Source organism: Schistocerca nitens, chromosome 2 (genome assembly GCF_023898315.1).
Source record: "Schistocerca nitens isolate TAMUIC-IGC-003100 chromosome 2, iqSchNite1.1, whole genome shotgun sequence".
In the NCBI taxonomy this organism is placed as follows: domain Eukaryota; kingdom Metazoa; phylum Arthropoda; class Insecta; order Orthoptera; family Acrididae; genus Schistocerca; species Schistocerca nitens.
In genome coordinates, this window is record NC_064615.1 from 715,975,953 (window position 1) to 715,996,086 (window position 20,134).

The following is a 20,134-nucleotide window of genomic DNA, read 5'->3' on the forward strand; positions in this document are numbered from 1 at the left end:
TTGCGTGAACCATCCAGATGAGTTCTGCTACATTTGTGGTGAATACGTTCTTCAAAAGAACAGGGAGAATATCACTCCTTTTGTGAAGGAAGCGTATCTGGCATATTTCGGAATTAAACTTGGAGATCAAGACAAGGCGTGGGCACCCCATAAAGTTCGTAAATGCTGTGTGGAGTGCTTACGGCAGTGGACAAAACGAAAAAGGAAAAGCTTAAACTTCGGAGTGCCTATGGTATGGCGAGAGCAGAAGAACCATACAGATGATTGCTATTTTTGCATTGTTAATGTGAAAGGTTTTAATAGGTTCAAAAAACGAAAGTGGGAATATCCCGATTTGGAGTCAGCAAGAAGACCGGTGGTGCACAGCAACGATGTTCCTGTACCAACCTTCACAACATTACCCACGCTAACATCATCAGATGACGATGTGCACGGCGAGGAATGTACAAGTAGTGGTTCGGAATACGAAGGACGTGAGACACAACCCCAGCAGTTCGACCAGAAGGAGCTCAGTGACTTGATACGAGAACTCAATCTTTCAAAGCAAGCATCAGAACTCTTAGCATCCAGGCTTAAGGAAAAGAACTGTCTTCATCCAAGTGTTAAAATAACAGCTTACCGGACGAGAGAAGAAAACCTTCTTCCATACTTCAACCAAGAAGAGGTTATAGTGTATTGCAGCAATATACCTGGACTTTTACTTGAATTGGGGCTGCCGGAATATAGACCAGAGGACTGGCGTCTCTTCATAGACAGTTCCACTAGAAGTTTAAAATGTGTTCTCCTACACAATGGCAATCGTTACGCATCTATTCCAATTGCCCACTCAACAAAACTTTGTGAAGCATATGCTAACATCAAGATGGTTCTGCAGAAAATTCAGTATATGCAGCACCAGTGGTTGATTTGTGTTGATTTGAAAATGGTGAACTTCTTGCTTGGACAACAAAGTGGATACACAAAGCACCCATGTTTTACCTGCATGTGGGATAGTAGGGCAAAGCACGAACATTGGAAGCAGAAAACATGGCCTCCAAGGGAACATATGGCTGTTGGTGAAGCAAACATCATTAATGAACTTCTGGTTAGTAGGGACAAGATTGTTCTTCCACCATTACATATTAAGTTAGGACTAATGAAGCAATTCACCAAAGCTTTAGACAGAAATGGTAATTGCTTCACATACATCTGCAATACGTTCCCTGGACTCAGTAGTGAAAAACTTAAGGCAGGAATATTTGATTGTCCTCAAATTCGCAGGCTCATCAACGATACCAATTTTACAAGTGTCATGACTGTCACTGAAGCATCGGCCTGGAACAGTTTTGTCGCTGTTGTAAAATGTTTTTTGGGCAATCATAAAGCTCCCAATTATGAGGAACTGGTCAAAAACATGCTCACTAACTTTCAAAACTTAGGAGCTAACATGAGCATAAAATTGCACTTCCTTCACAGCCACTTGGATCGATTTCCTCGTAATCTAGGTGATTTCAGTGAGGAACAAGGAGAGCGGTTCCATCAAGATATGAAAGGAATAGAGGAAAGATATAAAGGAAGATGGGACAGGCATATGATGGCAGATTATTGCTGGAATCTGCAACGTGACTGTTCTGAAGAGACCTATAAAAGGAAAGCGTGCAGGAAGCAGTTCGTCATGGACGGAAAATGATATACTTATAGAGAAACTTTTCAATTATGTTTTATACGTGGACAAATGCCTATCAGGTTTTCATAGAAGCTATTTATAAAGATTATTTTCTTTTTTTCATTGTAGTTTGTAGCGCTCGAGTTCAGTATTAGCAATTTTTTCTAATTTTTTGAATAAATCATGCATTATCTCAAAAACTAGAGCCAAACTGCATAAATGGTTGCTATATTCGTCCTCAGCACCACTAACCCATCCTAAAGCCACTCAAATATCCTTGGCAAGAAAATGAGTGTTGACCAGTGTAATCATTAGCTAGTGTAATGTGGTGAGTTACATTATGCAACTGGCATACTTTATTTGCTTAGCCTACCAGATATCACAGATGTTAAAAAGCTTATTTTTGACTTGTGTTTGTAATCTTTTTCCCATAACTTTCAATTGAATCTCAAAGTTGAAATTTATACTTAAGTTTGATATCATGAAGGTCTATTGATTGTGAAATTTTTAGATTTTCATCTGGTCCCCCAAGAAAGATATTGCAGGCCACAAAATAGAAAAATTAAGAAATTCATATTTTAAAATAATGTATTTTTTTAAGTGTAAGCTGCTCACCATTGACACTCAATAAAAAGTTACTATACTATACAGTGTAATAGCACAAAAAATATTAAAGCTGAGAATTTAATCTTTCTTTGGAAAACTACTGTTCATAAATTGAGTTTTTTTTTAATTTGGGGCTGATAACTTTGAACTATTAAAATTATATTAAATAATACATTCAGCTAAGTGATAATGGTGTTAATTTGTAGCCCAGAGTGTGTTGAACTACATGCATTTTATCTGAAAGGCTTAGGACAATCCACTACTGAATAATTGCAAAAAATGTAGATGCTTGCAAATACGAAAAAATGCATGCAGCCTGGAACAAATATGGCCACCATTTTAAAATAATAAACAATAAATTTTTTAAAAAATATTTTGTGGCTACTAAACATTGGGGAATTCACCCAGCAAATATAAAATTTTTCTGAGATGGTCAAGCAACCAGTGCTGGACCACTTGGTATGGATTGACCCCTGTGGCTGTTTTGACTTTCCTATTTTTCAATTTCCTATTTCTTTTTCAATTTGTTCACATCTTTCATGTAGCCATTTCACTTTAGCTTCTCTCTATTTCCTATTTACTTCATTCCTAACTGACTTGCACTTCTGTATTCCTGAATTTCCCTGTATATTTTTGTACTTACTTCCATGGTTAATCAGCTGAAGCATTTCTTCTGTTATCCATGCTTTCTTAGCAATTACTTTTCTTGTACTACATTTTTCTCTCCAGCTTCTGTGATTGCCCTGTTTAGATAAGTCCATTTCTCCTCAACTGAAATGCCTACGGAGCTCTTCACTATTGCAGTATTTATAGCCTCAGAGAACTTCAAGCACATCTCTTCATTCCTTAGTATTTCCATACCCCACTTCTTTGCACGCCGATTACTCCTGACTAATCTCTTAAACTTCAGCCTGCTCTTCATCATTACTAAATTGTGATCTGAGTCTACATCTCCCCTTGAGTACACCTTACTATCCAACACCTGATTTCTGAATCTCTACCCGACTATGATGTAATCTAACTGAAATTTTCCCATACATCCCAGCCTTTCCCAAGTATACCTCCCCCTCCTGCAAATCCTGAACAGGGTATTAGCTATTAACCGCTGAAATTTATTACAGAACTCAATTAGTCTTTCTCCACTCTCATTCCAAGAACCAAGCCCATATTCTCCCGTAACCCTTTCTCCTCCTCCTTCCCCTGCACCTGCATTCCAATCCCTCACGACTTTTAGATTTTCATCTTCCCTCACATACTGAATTACCCATTCAGTATCCTCATATACTTTCTCTATGTCTTCATTTTCCGTTTGCAATATCAGCGTGTATACTTGCACTACTGTTGTCGTTGTTGGCTTGCTGTCAGTTCTGATGAGGGCAACCCTATCACTGAACTGTTCACAGTAACTCACTCTCTGTCCTACCTTTCTGTTTGTAACAAATCCAACTCCTGTTACACCATTTTCTGCTGCTGTTGATATTATCCTATCATCATCATCATCATCATCATCATCATGTTATCTGCTATATTAGCAGGTCCTTTGCCTCTCCATTTTCTGCGATCCATTGCTTCCTTCTTAAGGCTGCTGTATGTTGTACCGTCCATCATGTCATCCAGTATCTGGAATCTCTTCCTTCCTCGCTTCCTTTTCCCTTCTACATAACCTTCTAAAACTGTTTTTATCAGTCCGTCATTCTTTCTTAATATATATGCCCAATCCAATTTCTTTTTCTTCTCTTTATTACATCTAGTAACTGTCTTTTCTCTCCCACTCTTCTCAGTACCTCTTCATTTTTTACTCTGTCCATCCAACTTATTCTTTCCATCTTCTGCCATGTCCAGATCTTAAAAGCCTCCAGCCTTTCTCTGTCTTTTTTCCTCATAGTCCATGTTTCAGCGCCATATAGAAGAACACTCCATACAAGACATTTTATGAGTCTCTTTCTGAGTTCTCTGTCCAGACCGCTGCAGAAGATTCTCCTTTTCTTATAAAACGCCTCTTTTGCCATTGCTATCCTTGTTTTAATTTCTGTGGTGCACTTCCAGTCGGTGTCTATCCTGCTTCCAAGATACTTAAAATTTTGCACCTGTTCTAGTGTTTCTCCATTCAGCACAATTTTTATTTCCTTATTTCCTCCTAATGCCAATACTTTTGTTTTATTTGTGTTAATTTTCATTCCATATTTTTTTCCGTTAGTTGCAATGGTGTCCACCAAATCCTGTAATTCTTTTTCCCCTGTGGCTAGAAGGACCATGTCATCAGCAAATCTCAAGCATCCTACTCTTCTTCCTCCAATTTCTACTCCTTTGTCATCTAATGAGCGTTGGTCAATCATATTTTCCAAGTACTGGTTGAAAAGAGTAGGTGATAAACAGCATCCTTGTCTTACTCCTTTCCCTAGTCTGATCCAGTTTGTACTTTCTCCTCTCACTTTAACTGAAACTTTTTGATTAAGGTATAATGAGTTTATAAGTCTTCTGGTTTTCCAGTCCACTCTCTTTTCCCTCATAATAGTCGCCAGCTTGTCCCAAACCACATTGTCAAATGCCTTTTCTAAATCGATGAAGCACTAATATTAGTTTCCTCTACGGGGAGGATATAGCGCACAGCGTTCGTCACCTGGAGAAGCTGTGCCTGAAACAGTCTCAGTTGCTGAGCAATCTGGCTTTTTTACAACGCTGTCGTGACAAGGAGGAAGTACCGAAGTTTGCAGTCGTCAAACACCACATCAGAAGTGCTGCAGTAAACAGAATTTCACGAAAGACCAGCCATGCTATTGTGAAAGAGAGGATACGTCATACCAGGTATGAACTAGACATGAACGCTCGCCTGATATTTAGTTGCCATTTATTTCTGGCCGGAGTCCTCTCACCATTGGACTGGGAATGGGTGGATATGACTTTGGCGGCACACCAACGAGCCAATTTAAGCAGGACTACGGCGAAACAGGCCGATAAATTTGAGCAGCTTAACCGTGATCAAGGAACTACTGGGTCCAACGGCATTCACCGCACTGTTATCAACTTCTCTGACAAGGAACTTGATGAAGCTACCATCTTGGCTCTCAGTAAAGGATTGAACTTTGCCCCAGCTCCACGTAAGTTACCAGTGGTTGAGATCATTAGTGGAGTGGAACAAGCAGTTCGTCATCTTCCTCAAGAAGCAGCGGATGACGTAAGGCTGGCTACTAGCCGGATTTTAGTGACATCCAAGCCGCCTAAGTCAAACATCAGCAGAGAGGAGAGACAAGGACTGAAATTGTTGCAGAAGGATGAAGATCTAGTTGTTTTACCTGCTGACAAGGGGAACGCCACGGTAATCCTCAATGCTACAGATTACCACAAGAAAGTTGGATTATTACTGGAGGACAGCACAAACCGGATTCTCAGATGGGATCCCACATCGGCGTTCAGCAGGAAGACAAGGGCGCTACTAAAAAACTCTGGCCTCTCCGACGAACTGGTGAAGAACTTACGGCCGAGAGCACCTAGGCCACCAAGACTGTACGGTTTGCCAAAGGTTCATAAGGAGAGCATCCCGTTGAGACCGATTGTTAGCGCTATTGGCTCTCCTAAGTACAAGCTTGCAAAGCACTTAACTAAATTGTTGGCACCTATAGTTGGTCACTGCCCACATCATATTAATAATTCAAAAATGTTTGTTGATATCATAAAACAGATGAAGATAGGCCCAAGTGATATCATGGTCAGCCTCAACGTGGTTTCTCTGTTCACCAAAGTACCTGTGGATGACATATTACAACTGTTGGCTGCTCATTTCTCCTCAGAAATTTTGAAGTTGTTCCGGCATACCTTGACAACCACTTATTTTTTATACAGCGGAAATTATTATGAAATGACGGATGGAACAGCCATGGGTTCGCCACTGTCACCAGCCATAGCAAATTTTTTTCATGGAGGACTTTGAAGAACGAGCCCTGAGCAGTGCTCACCTCCGCCCTTCATGCTTCTACAGATACATCGACGATACTTTTTTAATCTGGCCACATGGCAGCAACATGCTGCAGCAGTTCGTCGAACATCTGAATGGTGTACATCCAAACATAAAATTTACATTGGAGGTAGAGAAGGAAGGGAAGTTACCTTTTTTAGATGTGTTGGTGGAGCGAAAGCTGGATGGACGACTGGGCCATTCTGTGTACAGGAAGCCAACCCATACACACTTATATCTGCATAGCCATAGCTGCCATCAACCGTCTCAGAAGAGAGCTATGCTGAATACTTTAGTACACAGAGCCAGGACTATTTCCGACAAGGACCACCTCAGTCCCGAGATTAACCATTTGACGACTGTTTTCAAGAGGAATGGTTATTCTGCCGGTGAAATTAAATCAGTATTGTCCAAGAAAGTAAGACACGATGCCGGCCACATACAAGAAGAGGACCAACACATAGCGCGGCTTCCTTTTTGCGGTGCTACAACGAGCAAGATAGCCAGAGTCCTGAAGAGGCAAGGAATAAAACCAGTTTTCCGATCACCTAGGAAAATTAAGGAAATGTTGAGACCAGTCAAAGATAGTCTCGGCTTAAGAGTGCCGGGAATTTATACTATTCCTTGCGAACGCGGCAAGAATTATGTGGGCCAGTCTGTAAGAACCGTTGCCGACCGCTGCATCGAGCACCAACGCCACCTGAAATACAGGTATTTGGAAAAATCAGCGGTGGCTGAACATAGCCTGCTTAACAAGCATAAGATTTTATTTGAAGAAACCAGAATAATAGCCCACGCATCGAATTACTGGGACTCTGTGATCCGGGAAGCAGTCGAAATTAGACTTAGCGATAATAACTTTAACAGAGACAACGGCTATGCACTTAGCAACACTTGGAAGAGTGCACTGGATAAAGAAAAATCACAGAGAAAAACTTCTCGCACACCTCCTGATTCAAGGGATGGCGCTGCAAGCAACGCGGGATAGCAACTACATCTATGGAAGTAGAGGGCACCACTTCACTACGCGCCATATCGCTGCTGCTATGACGTATTCCAGCCAATCAGAAGCCGTCCTTTGCATATAAAAGTGGGAACCTCGCTAGTTCACGACAGTCAGTTTTAGCTCTGACAACGACCATGGAGGTAGTGGTCGAAAGCTTGGAGTTTTATCCTGAATTGACGCGGTATGTACACCGAGAGATTTTTACTCAAGAAACACGTCGCGAAAGACTTTGTAGCCAACTCTTATGTATGTTTTACACTAGTTCATTAAAATATTGCCACCGTATCTGGTGTAAGTTATTCAGGGTCGATATGACCCCAATGATACCCAGAGAGACCAAACCATCCTGGTAGTAGGAGGGTTAAAGCCATTACCTTTGATCTAAAAGAAGATGAGCTGATTATCCTAACAGGTTTTGCTGAAAATTATCCATTTATTGTTCGGGATGCAGTACATGTTACACAATGGGAGACGTATTCCTGGCATCCGACCGGTGCTTCCTCAATGTCCATTAACACACGAAAACTAGTAAAGTGAACAAGCTGATAAAACCTCAGGAAAGAGAATGACGATGACGAGACAGGAAACCAACAATAGATGTAAAAGAACAAGAATAATTAAAATGGAGGGAAGGGCAGGAGTCAAACCAGAAAACTAAGCAAAGGCAGTCATAGGTTTCCTGGTTCAGAGCAGGTGACAGGACATCCCTCAAGCAGCTTACACAGCCAATGTGTCTTACCTCACAGAGAGGAGTAGGAACTACCTTCACGAGTGAAACTTAAAACCAGATCAGCCACTTGGGCATCACACACTAGCACCAGAGGCAGTGTCAGCAAGTTTACGGTTTCAATGTAAGGTGTCCAAATTGGGGCAGTCCTGTAGGATGTGAGCCCCACACAGGCACGCACCACAGCAACAACAGGATGGACCCTCACAACATCGTAGGATGTGGCCATTGGTCAGCAAAGTGTGGCCAATGTGAAGCCAACAGGACGGTAGATTCCCCATGAGAGACAGAAAGGGAAGACTGCCACATTGTCGTGGTCCCCTTTATCGCCCGCAGTTTGTTCACAGAAAGCAGGGCACACAAATATGTGTATCAAGCCTCCAACAATTGATGGTGAAGGAGCAACCGATGGTCCATTTCTGGTATCCATATATCCAAAGTTGGCATCCTGATAGCCATCTTGGCCAGCCGGTCAGCATATTCATGTTTGTTCCCTGATACCCCAACATGATGTGATGGATCCACACAAAGGCAACCAACTGTCTAGCACGATAGAGGTCAGAAAGAAAATCCTGGATAGAGCCAATGGGTGTCATGGATAGCACTGTACAAACATGACTGAGGGTTCAGGCAATGGCCATCATTTCTGCAGTAAATGCTCTGCACCCATTCGGCAGGGAGCATGGTTCTCTGTACCTTGCACGTGAGTAAGCAAAATCAGTTTTTCTGTCAACCATGGAGCTTCCAGTGTACACCACTTTCGACCCTGGAAATGCATCAAGGATGGCCAGGCACAGCCAGCAAATAATCATAGGGTGAACAGAGTCTTCTGGTCTAAGGATAGGTAGAGACAAATCCGAGGACATGGTACACATCACAGAGGCTTATACAATTGCTCCCTAACAAGAGGTAACAGTGGGGGAAGTTGGGAGTTAAGAGTAGAGACACCATATGCGAACTGCAGTCACGGCTCCAGTCCTGGAACATTGTTGTGGATGGCGGATCTCCCTAGCAGGAAAGAAGACAGTAGTTCGGATGAATAGGGGAGCAATGAATGGGTATCACACAGCTGAGCAGCAATTGTTTACACCCGATCTGTAGCAGAGGAACTCTAGCCTCCACAAGTAGGCTGTTCATAGGGCTGGTCCGAAAGGTTCCTGTCTGAAGACGGACCCCACAATGGTGTATCGAGTTCAGCACAAGCAATGTGGATGGGATCAGAGCTTTGTAAAGTGGCCCCAGTCTGAGTTACTGAAGCAACAAAGAGTATTAAGATGTGAACAGTACATCACTTAAGTTGGCAAGGATGCAGAAGCCATGTCAACCAGGCATTGAAGACCAGTCGCAGAAAGTGATCAGACTTCACCGAATTGAGAAACTGGTTACTGAAGCGGGGTTCTGGGTGTGGATGGAAAATATGACAGCCCATCATGGTGGGCACTTGGTTAGGCAACTGTTTGGGAGGGAATGACAATTCTGAAATGACTGCACTCACAGAGACTGTCATGTATCATCCATGGCATTGCATTGAGGAGAAGAGGTTAGAGCTGGAGATCACAAGATTAATGGTGAGTTCTTTCCTGTTTCAGTGCCACTGTTCAATAAACACAGACCAAGATCTGCAATCATTTGTACTATTTGACAGTCTCAGTTACATGTTGTAGCTCTGCCCCACAAGGGACTGTGGGCACTGAAACACGCCACAGCCTCAAATGCTGTATTGAGTGGTACTTCATCAGTAAAATATCTGCAGGTACCAATGTGCAGACCCAGCCTGATTATACTCGTTTTTAACCTACTCTATTTCTGCAATAGGCACAATAATTACTTGGGATGGGGGTATATATTTCAGGGAAGTAAGTGTCCTGTAAGGTAATACACTCCTGGAAATTGAAATAAGAACACCGTGAATTCATTGTCCCAGGAAGGGGAAACTTTATTGACACATTCCTGGGGTCAGATACATCACATGATCACACTGACAGAACCACAGGCACATAGACACAGGCAACAGAGCATGCACAATGTCGGCACTAGTACAGTGTATATCCACCTTTCGCAGCAATGCAGGCTGCTATTCTCCCATGGAGACGATCGTAGAGATGATGGATGTAGTCCTGTGGAACGGCTTGCCATGCCATTTCCACCTGGCGCCTCAGTTGGACCAGCGTTCGTGCTGGACGTGCAGACCGCGTGAGACGACGCTTCATCCAGTCACAAACATGCTCAATGGGGGACAGATCCGGAGATCTTGCTGGCCAGGGTAGTTGACTTACACCTTCTAGAGCACGTTGGGTGGCACGGGATACATGCGGACGTGCATTGTCCTGTTGGAACAGCAAGTTCCCTTGCCGGTCTAGGAATGGTAGAACGATGGGTTCGATGACGGTTTGGATGTACCGTGCACTATTCAGTGTCCCCTCGACGATCACCAGTGGTGTACGGCCAGTGTAGGAGATCGCTCCCCACACCATGATGCCGGGTGTTGGCCCTGTGTGCCTCGGTCGTATGCAGTCCTGATTGTGGCGCTCACCTGCACGGCGCCAAACACGCATACGACCATCATTGGCACCAAGGCAGAAGCGACTCTCATCGCTGAAGACGACACGTCTCCATTCGTCCCTCCATTCACGCCTGTCGCGACACCACTGGAGGCGGGCTGCACGATGTTGGGGCGTGAGCGGAAGACGGCCTAACGGTGTGCGGGACCGTAGCCCAGCTTCATGGAGACGGTTGCGAATGGTCCTCGCCGATACCCCAGGAGCAACAGTGTCCCTAATTTGCTGGGAAGTGGCGGTGCGGTCCCCTACGGCACTGCGTAGGATCCTACGGTCTTGGCGTGCATCCGTGCGTCGCTGCGGTCCGGTCCCAGGTCGACGGGCACGTGCACCTTCCGCCGACCACTGGCGACAACATCGATGTACTGTGGAGACCTCACGCTCCACGTGTTGAACAATTCGGCGGTACGTCCACCCGGCCTCCCGCATGCCCACTATACGCCCTCGCTCAAAGTCCGTCAACTGCACATACGGTTCCCGTCCACGCTGTCGCGGCATGCTACCAGTGTTAAAGACTGCGATGGAGCTCCGTATGCCACGGCAAACTGGCTGACACTGACGGCGGCGGTGCACAAATGCTGCGCAGCTAGCGCCATTCGACGTCCAACACCGCAGTTCCTGGTGTGTCCGCTGTGCCGTGCGTGTGATCATTGCTTGTACAGCCCTCTCGCAGTGTCCGGAGCAAGTATGGTGGGTCTGACACACCGGTGTCAATGTGTTCTTTTTTCCATTTCCAGGAGTGTACATATTGTTGTATGAAATGATAGGAAGTGCTCGAAGAGGAGGTAAAAATAACTCTTACAGTTACAACAGATAATAGCCGTCATTGTACCCATGACCAGTGGCTAGTGTGTGAGAAGATGAGTCACTTTTGGCCTTTGCTTGCACCACACGTTGAGTAGGAATGATACCAGCATGCATACCTTCAAAACCAGAGGTGGGTTGGCTGGGTGGGTGGGTGGGTAGGATTAAACTGTGAGGTCACCCATCCCTTGGTCAAGAGAGAATTCATCTGAAGTTAGTGATGTCAGGCAGAAACTTGATCGAATTATGAAAATATGTAGGAGTGGTAAAAATCAAGGTATGACAGCAATATTGGTGCCAGAGGTGAGAATTAATTTAAAGAAGTAAATTATATGGATTGGGTCAGCATATAGGTCAGAGCAGACAAAGGATCTCCCAGGGTTTATATGTGCTGAAAGGAACATGAGCCACGTCCAAAACCCCCACCAATCTGATTAAGGGCGAAGACAGTTACAGAGTAAAGAATGCTCCTAACAGGGAAATTCATAAAAGTAAAAGCAAGAAGTCTGAAAATGTAATGGATATCAGTTGGACTGACAATAATAAAATAAGACAACTGAGAAATAATCAGGTCAGAAGCTAAGTGGCCCCAAGTGAATGTCCCAAGAGCTCTGCATGTAACGGGTGCTGCCCCTTCCACATCTGTCCCACTCCCAGTTCATTACAGCAGGTGGCTAACAGCATCTAAATACAATTAAAACAAAGTAAAAGGGATATCCAAGGAAGCTGGTAAAGGGTTGGATCCAGGGTCTCCCAAACCCAACATGCAGCAGGAGATGCCCAACACATTCCACCCTGCCCCCGCACCAAAACTAATTTAAAATGTTACAACTGGGAATAAAAACCACTTTCATGGAGAAAACAGAAAACCACACCTACTGTCCATGGGTTGTCTGCCAATACTGCAAAGAATCCAATACGAATTTAGCTTTAGGGAGCCCAAACGATATTCCATCAAGACACAAGCTTCTGTCTGTAAGACTCTGCCATGTGGATGTGCTCATCACATAAAATAAAACTATGGGTTAATTGGTATGACCAATGTGGAGGCCATTTAGGACTGTGGATTACTTCTGGGAGTAATGCAAGGTAGGAGCTCCATGCAGCTGCAGTCTCCTTCATAGTGTAAAGTTTATTAGAGGGGACAGTACTAGGTGTCGTCCATCTCCAAGTAAGGAGAAGTCTTATTTTCACCCGCAAATCTACATGTGAGATCATCAAAGTGAACGCAGGGCAGCTAATCGCCTCTCTAGCCAAATGGTCAGCCATACAATCCCTGGGATACACACGACTTTAAACTCTAAGAAAGACAACTGAGCAGGAAATACAACTAGGATCAGAGAAAATGTTGTGAATGGCAGAAATCACAGGGTGGCAAGAATAACATGGATCAGTAGCCTGGAAACTGGTCAATGAGTCACTAAAAATTGAAACATCTCAAGCAAGGTCTGTTCAATAAAAGGTGCGACTCATTCAATGGCTACCAGCTCTGCCGTAATAATAGTACTTAGTTTCCGCAAACAAATGTTCCTCACCAGTGGGAGATATAAAAGCACATGCCATCCTATCCACCGTTTTAGAGATTTCAGTGTAAATGTAAATCATCCTGGTACTCCTGAGGAACAGAGAGGAAGAAACGCCGAAAGATGATGCGGACGACAAACTTCTAAGTCCCTGAAATGGATCGATTCTAATTCACAGTATAGATACTGACAAAGAGGACAGAGGGTGAGAATATATGGGGAACATGTTTTAAGGTGAAGGTCCAGGCAAATGGCCTTCAGGTGCAGAGCAACTTGTAATACCACCAACAGATGGGTGTCAGTGGGCTATTGCCCCTTGTAAGCAAAAAATCTGCAAAACTGGATGATTAGGCAATTGTTGGATGTTGACTGTGTAAGTGAACAAAAGTTGGTATCACAGAACTGAAGGGACGATCCTCGTTTCCTCCCTCTGCAAGGAGACTTCCTGTGAAACCAGTCCTGAAGATGCCAGTAACCAGTCTTTCTCCACTACTATGGATGGTGTTTAACAAATTCAAAGCTGCAATGCCACTGAGCCATAGACCTGGCAACCATAGTCCAATTGGGACTAGATCAGGGCCTCGTAAATGTGTAGGAAAGTAGTGCGATCTGCACCTCAAAAGACATGGGCAGAGAGCAGTAAGCTTCCGCATGCAGCTAGTTGTTAGTGTCAAATATGGGGCAGCCATAACAGCCTTTTATCAAAGAGTCCAAAAAAAATGGGTCTGTGCAACAATGTTCAAGTGCTGCATATCCAAGTAAAGTTCTGGGTCAGGATGGACAGTGGTACAACAGAAATACATGACTATCAGTTTTGTGGAAGATAATATAAGTAATTGGAAAGTATCCAAGCAGCGGACCTATGGATGGAGTTATACCAAGCACAAATGTTGTTGACATACAGTGCAGATGTGACGAGTGGTCCAACAGGTCACTAGTCCTAGATCCAGCATGAAACAAAGCAAGGTGCCATTATATTGGACCCCACAAGGATCTTAGTTCTGCACCAACTTGAATCCAAAACAATCAATGGGCTAAAAACTGACAAAGAAATTGCTAGGGAGCCTTGAAAGACCCAGTCATGGATGGAAAGTAAAATGTGATGGCACCAAGTGGTGTTTTATGCCTTATGAAAATCAAAAAATAATGCAATGAGGTGTTCGCATTTGGAAAAATGCCTATCTGATTCCTGTCTTTAACCAGATGGTCAGTTGTGGATTGTCTGTCTCAGAAAGCACACTGTAGGAGCACAAAGGTCCTGTGATTCAAGAAGCCGGCATAATCATTGGGGTATCATCCTTCCAAACAGTTTGCAGAACATGATGTTGCTAATCGGTCGGCAGCTGCCAACAGATTTTTGCGTTTTGCCTGATTTAAGGATAGAAACAATGACACTATCTTGCCAGTGTGAAGGGAAATATTTCTAGCTAAATACTGTGGATGGAGTCTTTGATTAACATTCAGATGTTGAATTAACTGATTATGAATTTAATCAGGGCCTGTGACAATCATGTGACAAGTCAAGAGCATGAAGCAGTTAAGTCAGGCTCATTATACAACTCAGCACAACTGGGGGTGGAGTGAGGGCGGAGAGCGAGTTTTATGCATTTGAAACATACCAATAAGCAAAGTATATGTATGCAATCATAAAATGGGTTGCAAGGTGTTTGACACGAATCAATTCACTGATAGAGACACCACCTTGAGTGAGGAGCCCAGGACAGTTCTTGACCTTCGGCGGAAAAATGAACTATGAAACTTGGCCCACAACTGTTATGTAGAGGCATATGTTGCCAAGGAGATGCACGCTCCCAACATTCCTTCTTGCTGTGCTTATTTATATTATTTCTCCCATTGGAGGAAGGTGATGGATGACTGTTGTTCAAGAGCTCGCCTTATGAATTACAAGGTCATATTGAGTGCTAAAACTAGCATGTGGTAGCACAGCTTTTAGTAGTTTCTTACAATCAGCAAAGAAGAAACACTTTCTTTTAACATTCCTCTTTCTTCACTAAAGATCAAGATGTTTCTGGTCCAAGTGTCATTTATGTTTCACCAATGAGTGGTTTCATATCAGTAGAGGTCTTTTTTTTAAATAGCTGAAATGCCACGGTAGATTTTATAAATAAAGTCTCACAATGGCTGGAAGGTGTGGAGGAGAGTGATTAAAAAAGAAAAAGGTGAGGACTAAACCAGAGTATACAAAGAAAGATGGTGGGAAAACAGGATTAGATGGTGAGACGTATGTTCCAGACAGACACTGCCTGGTTTCAAAACTTTTCATGATTATTATTGTAATGACAATTTTATAATCCATTAAAATTGAGTATAATGTTTTGGCACTGGGGGGGAGCTCACTCGCTAGCTCTTCCCCCCCCCCCCCCCCCCTCTCTCCTGCCTTTCTTCTTCCTAAACAATTATTGCTCCTCTCAACTCAGCTTTGGATTTCAGTAACTGCCTTAGCTTCTCACTTAGACTGTAGTTCTGTAAGGTAATCATATCCTGGGATACAATGATCTTCTTTCATAGTTAGCCTATGCAGCTTGTTGATACTGGCAGCTCTGATACAACCATATGACAAGGTATGTTAACATATTTTAGCAGAGTAACCAGGTCATCTTATCATTTGGTTCCTTATTCCATTCAACTGCACAACATATATTCACACTCACAGGTCTAGTACATATTCTATTATGCTTGAACACAAAGGTACAATCTGAGGTCCATCCTCCCAGGTTCACTTCATTGCTGTCCACCCCTGGTAGCTGAGTGGTCAGCGCGACGGAATGTCATGCCTAACGGCCCATGTTCAATTCCCAGCTGAGTCGGAGATTTTCTCCACTCAGGGACTGGGTGTTGTGTTGTCCTTATCATCCTCACTTCATCCCCATCGACACACAAGTCGTCAAAGTGGTGTCAACTCGAAAGACTTGCACCAGGGAAATGGTCTACCCAACAGGAGGCCCTAGACACACGGCATTTCCATTTTACTTCATTGCTTGAATGTTTAAATTCAGTAGTCGGTCTCACTGCAGTGAGTGGTGATATCATTGCCAGAGACAATGACAAATATGAACGCTTCTTTTATAATATAGAGAAAATCATTAATTATTAACTGAAGAAATAAACTAAAGAATCTCAACTGTTGGCTCATGTGACTTTCAAGCATATCTTTGTACTGAATACTGAGCAATCATTTTACAGGAGAGTTTCAATGAAGATAACTGCAAGTGTGTAACTTAGATGTTTTAACCAATATTCCACACTTCCAAGACCAGATCTTTGAAGTGTTCAACACACCATATTTATTCAAATCTTTTAGTGTCATGCTTGAACGTTGTTAGCAAAATGAAGACGGACTTGAAAAGCTTTCTTCACGGGTCCAATAAAAAGTGAAATTGGACATTTGATCAAAGATATATCCTCCAATTATTCACCTAATGTATTTCCCAACAAAATATCAGTATGAGGCCATTTTTATGTTATCCAAACAGAGAGAGAATGTCCCTCCAAGTCGCAACCTAACAAACTTAACTTGGAATGTTTTTCGTATGCGTGTTTCGTAGTACCTTTGATTAAACGTGTGGACTGAGGACCATGTTACTTGCACACAGTTTTGAAAATTGTTAAAGCCTATGAAGTAATTTAATACAACGATACAACGGCCCTATGTATCCCAATGTGTCGACAGTATTCAACACCAGCACTAGCAAAAATGCCATGTCAAAAACTGGGCACTAATCATATGACCTACCAACGTAAGTATGGAAAATGCTTGAGGTTTACAACAAAGACTTGTTCAGTTACACTTACACTTCGGAATGATGCAGCAACAAATGTTATGGCCTCTATGTTTTGAATGACAATTCACACAGGGCTTAAACGTAAGTTCACATTTGCAAACGAGCTTAAGACCGACACAAACGGCCAAAAACATTATGACGAAGAAAGGTAACATAATTATCCTAACAAATCAATCACTTTTGTCAGATATTAAAAATACAAACGAAATGGACTTACAGTGTCAAACTCTGAAAGTTCTATAAACAACACACAACAGGTTTAAGTTTTGGAAATGGCGCACTTTATGCCAAAGATAACTAAACCACAGATATAAGGCCAATTCAAGATGTCAACGGAGTTGGTATGGGCAAGACCATCTACATTATTGTAGGTGGTCTTGGTATGGGCTAGCGCCTACGACTGATTTTTGTCACTGTGACTCTTTCGTCACTCTTGTCCAGTCTGTTTATAACAGATCCGCGAACAATCCGGTGACAAACTGTCACGACGCCGCTAGGTTTTGATAGCCATTCTCCTCTCCTCATTTACTTTCCAGCTATGGACACAATCACCCCGTTTACATGGGGCTCCCAAAACCGGATTTCGTTAACCGACTTCCCAATACCGCTTCTGCATGGACATGTAAATACTTCAAAATCGATTCTGGAAATCTGCTTCTGGTTGCCGGTTTTCCAATTCCGCAATCGATTTTCGCTCCCATGTAAACGCAACCGGTTTTGAAAGGTGCCTGGGCTATCAGGTTTCGTCTAGGTTTTAAAAACTTTCGGCTAATATGGACGGAGTAGCACTTTGTGCAGTGAAGGATGAATAGAAATATTAGACTGAAGCTTTTTATACCTTGTCTAATTGAAGATAAATAGCGATTGTGCTGACTAAATCACAAACTGTAACAGCTGTTTTCCAGGCACCACATTTAACTGGGCTAGCAAACCCGCTTCAGACCTTCACATGTAAACGCGACAGCGAACAACTGTTTCCGAAATTCTGTTTTCGCCTTCTGGAAGATGTGTTATATGTAAACGCAGTGAGGGGCACTCAAACGTGGCATCAACGTATTCGCAGTTCGCACAACTTGACTGTGCACGAATATAATACTGAGAATGATTTTCTTATAGAAATGGAAAAAAGACCGGCGCTTGTCGACAAAAAGTTGGATTATTCGGACATAACTATGAAAATTAAAGGACTGGCAGAATAATGTTTTCAAGCTCTTGTGTTCATCTTGGACAGACAATCTCATGTCCGTATTTTCCTGTGTTAATGCAGGTAAAATGAGAAGTAAGCCATCAAAAATTTCAACACTCATTTGAAAATAATGAAAACGTTTCTCTGGATGTTGTTGAAGTTTATGAAACGTTGTGTAAAACTTTCCACAAATTAGCCTGTCACTCGAAAGGGGGTGTACCCACTATTCTTTTTTATGATACAGCTCATTAGTTAGCAAATAATGACCATCTCTTCAAAATGCACGTGAATAAATTATGCTTGGATTTTGAAAAAATGTTTAGCGATTGCCACATTTTGTGGGTGCAGTTCACTTTGTGACGTGACAGCGATAGAAGCATTTTTTTCACTATGACAGGACTCACCCATGCACGTTAGCCCTGAGGCGACATCACAGTTAGATGGTGGAGTGATCTCACTAGTAGTAAAATTGACACGTTGTAAATTCGCTTAGTCCTGTACCGAATGGTGAAAGTGAGGATATGGGATACAAAAACCAGAATACAGTACCAGAATAAAAAAAAGTGTAATAATAAAGTTTATTAGTGGCAAAAAGAGAACTTCATAAAAGATGTTCTTGTTCAGTTTTGCAAGGTAAATTGCTGAGAAATGAAACATTTCAAACAGTCAGTTGCTAGCAGGTGCACCCTGCAGAACATAAAATAGCCTACATCTCAGTACAAATGTATCCTGTGTTAAAACAGTCCTCCATTCAGATCAGCAGAAGAGGGTGGTATATTCTTTAGATTACTAGTATGGCTTACATAGATTTGGCATAATGTATAAAATATCATGTAGAAAAAACTGATATGATTTTCCTGTGTAGTCACAAAGATAAAGCAAATCATACAAACAGTGTACATATAAACTGAAATGTTGAAGTTGGGACTATTAATTCAATCAGACTCTTTAGTCTGATGCTTCGAAGAAATCACATTCTTCTCTTGAATGTGCTGTAAGAGTGCATTTGCTGACAATGTGGTGAACAGTCTGACAAGGTGCCCCACACTTGCAAGTCGGTAATTCTGTTGTTTCCCATTTATAAAATACATTACGATAGATGTCACGTGAAGCTATGATTCTGTTGATTGTTTTCCATGTGTGGCGAGCCAGTTCCATTCCTGGCCGTAGTGAAGGTGTCTATAATGGAGTCTGAGTATGTTTCAAGGCTTCCAGTGTTCTCTTCACATATCATTAACTTTTGAAATTGTCCCTCAAATGTTCTGTTAATCGTAGTGGGGGAGATCTAGACTTATGCCTCTGCAGAGCATCATCCGCCTTCTCACTGTGCAGTGGAAGGTGGGGAATGGCTAAAGTTTTGTTCTATTCCTTATCTCATTTTTCCTGTTTGCGGATATGAGGAGGAGCAATATGACAAAAAACAGGTAGCCAAGGTAGGTGAGTGCCTTTAAGACACCCATTAATATTATCATGGTCTCATTCAGTTTGTGTCAATCTTCTTCACATGCTCGCTGTTTAACTAGACTGAAGTACAGTATTTGTCAATCAATTACATCAGACTAATTGCTGGTGTTCTGAGGGCGGTTGTGTTTGTACCTCAAGTGTCACCACACAGTTTATGGATTTCACTGTTCTGGTGTTGAGTTTTGTTAGTGTGTTTTCTAGATCTTTTTTAAACGATAATGTTCAGTCCATTGTTATTCCTAAATATTTTGGGAAAGGCTTATAGCAAATTAAGTAGTTACTGTAGTATACTTCGGACTCTAGATGTGCCTGTTTATTATTGAGGTGTAAGCACGACATTTCTTGTTTAGAATTAGTGTCGAGCCAGAAAAGTATCTCCCCAGCACTGTAGGGTCTTCCAATACGATATTGGTGCCTCCCTATATCGACTCACCACACGTGGCAAGGACAAGGCTGTCATCTTGTATAAATACTGTAGATGTCATATTTAGTATACCACACACACACACACACACACACACACACACACACACACACACACACAATGTGGTGAGTACTGAGCTTTAAGGTAGCCCATCATGCCCATCATTATTTACATGTCTCATTTTACTCTTACTGTTTCCTGTATTAATTGAAAAGGCATGTCGCAACCATGTCATATGCCACAGTAAAGTCAAACACTGTAGTTTTCAACTGTTTCTGAAACCTAGCCTCAATGTATGTCATTAAGCTGAGTATCTGGCTCGCACAATTGCGATGGGGATCTGAATTCAGACAGTTCATTGGAAATGTGTTCTAGTATTAATGGCTTATTCGCTCTAGAATCATTCTTTCTATGAGTTTGAAACATGAACTTAGTA

At 42.5% G+C, this 20,134-nt stretch overlaps 1 protein-coding gene across 4 annotated transcripts in view; it reads right to left on the reverse strand.

The window, feature by feature from the left end:
* The window catches only part of LOC126236887 (uncharacterized), a 316,723-nt gene extending 299,818 nt beyond the window's left edge, over window positions 1-16,905 (reverse strand). For 2 of the 4 annotated variants that reach the window (XM_049946522.1, XM_049946520.1), the window contains exon 1: window positions 16,842-16,874. The gene's annotated coding sequence lies outside the window, so the exon portion shown is untranslated. Of the gene's footprint in view, window positions 1-16,634; window positions 16,679-16,841 lie in introns of those variants that run through there. The other 2 variants (XM_049946521.1, XM_049946523.1) reach the window with 2 other exon arrangements.
* Window positions 16,906-20,134: the final 3,229 nt, after the last annotated feature.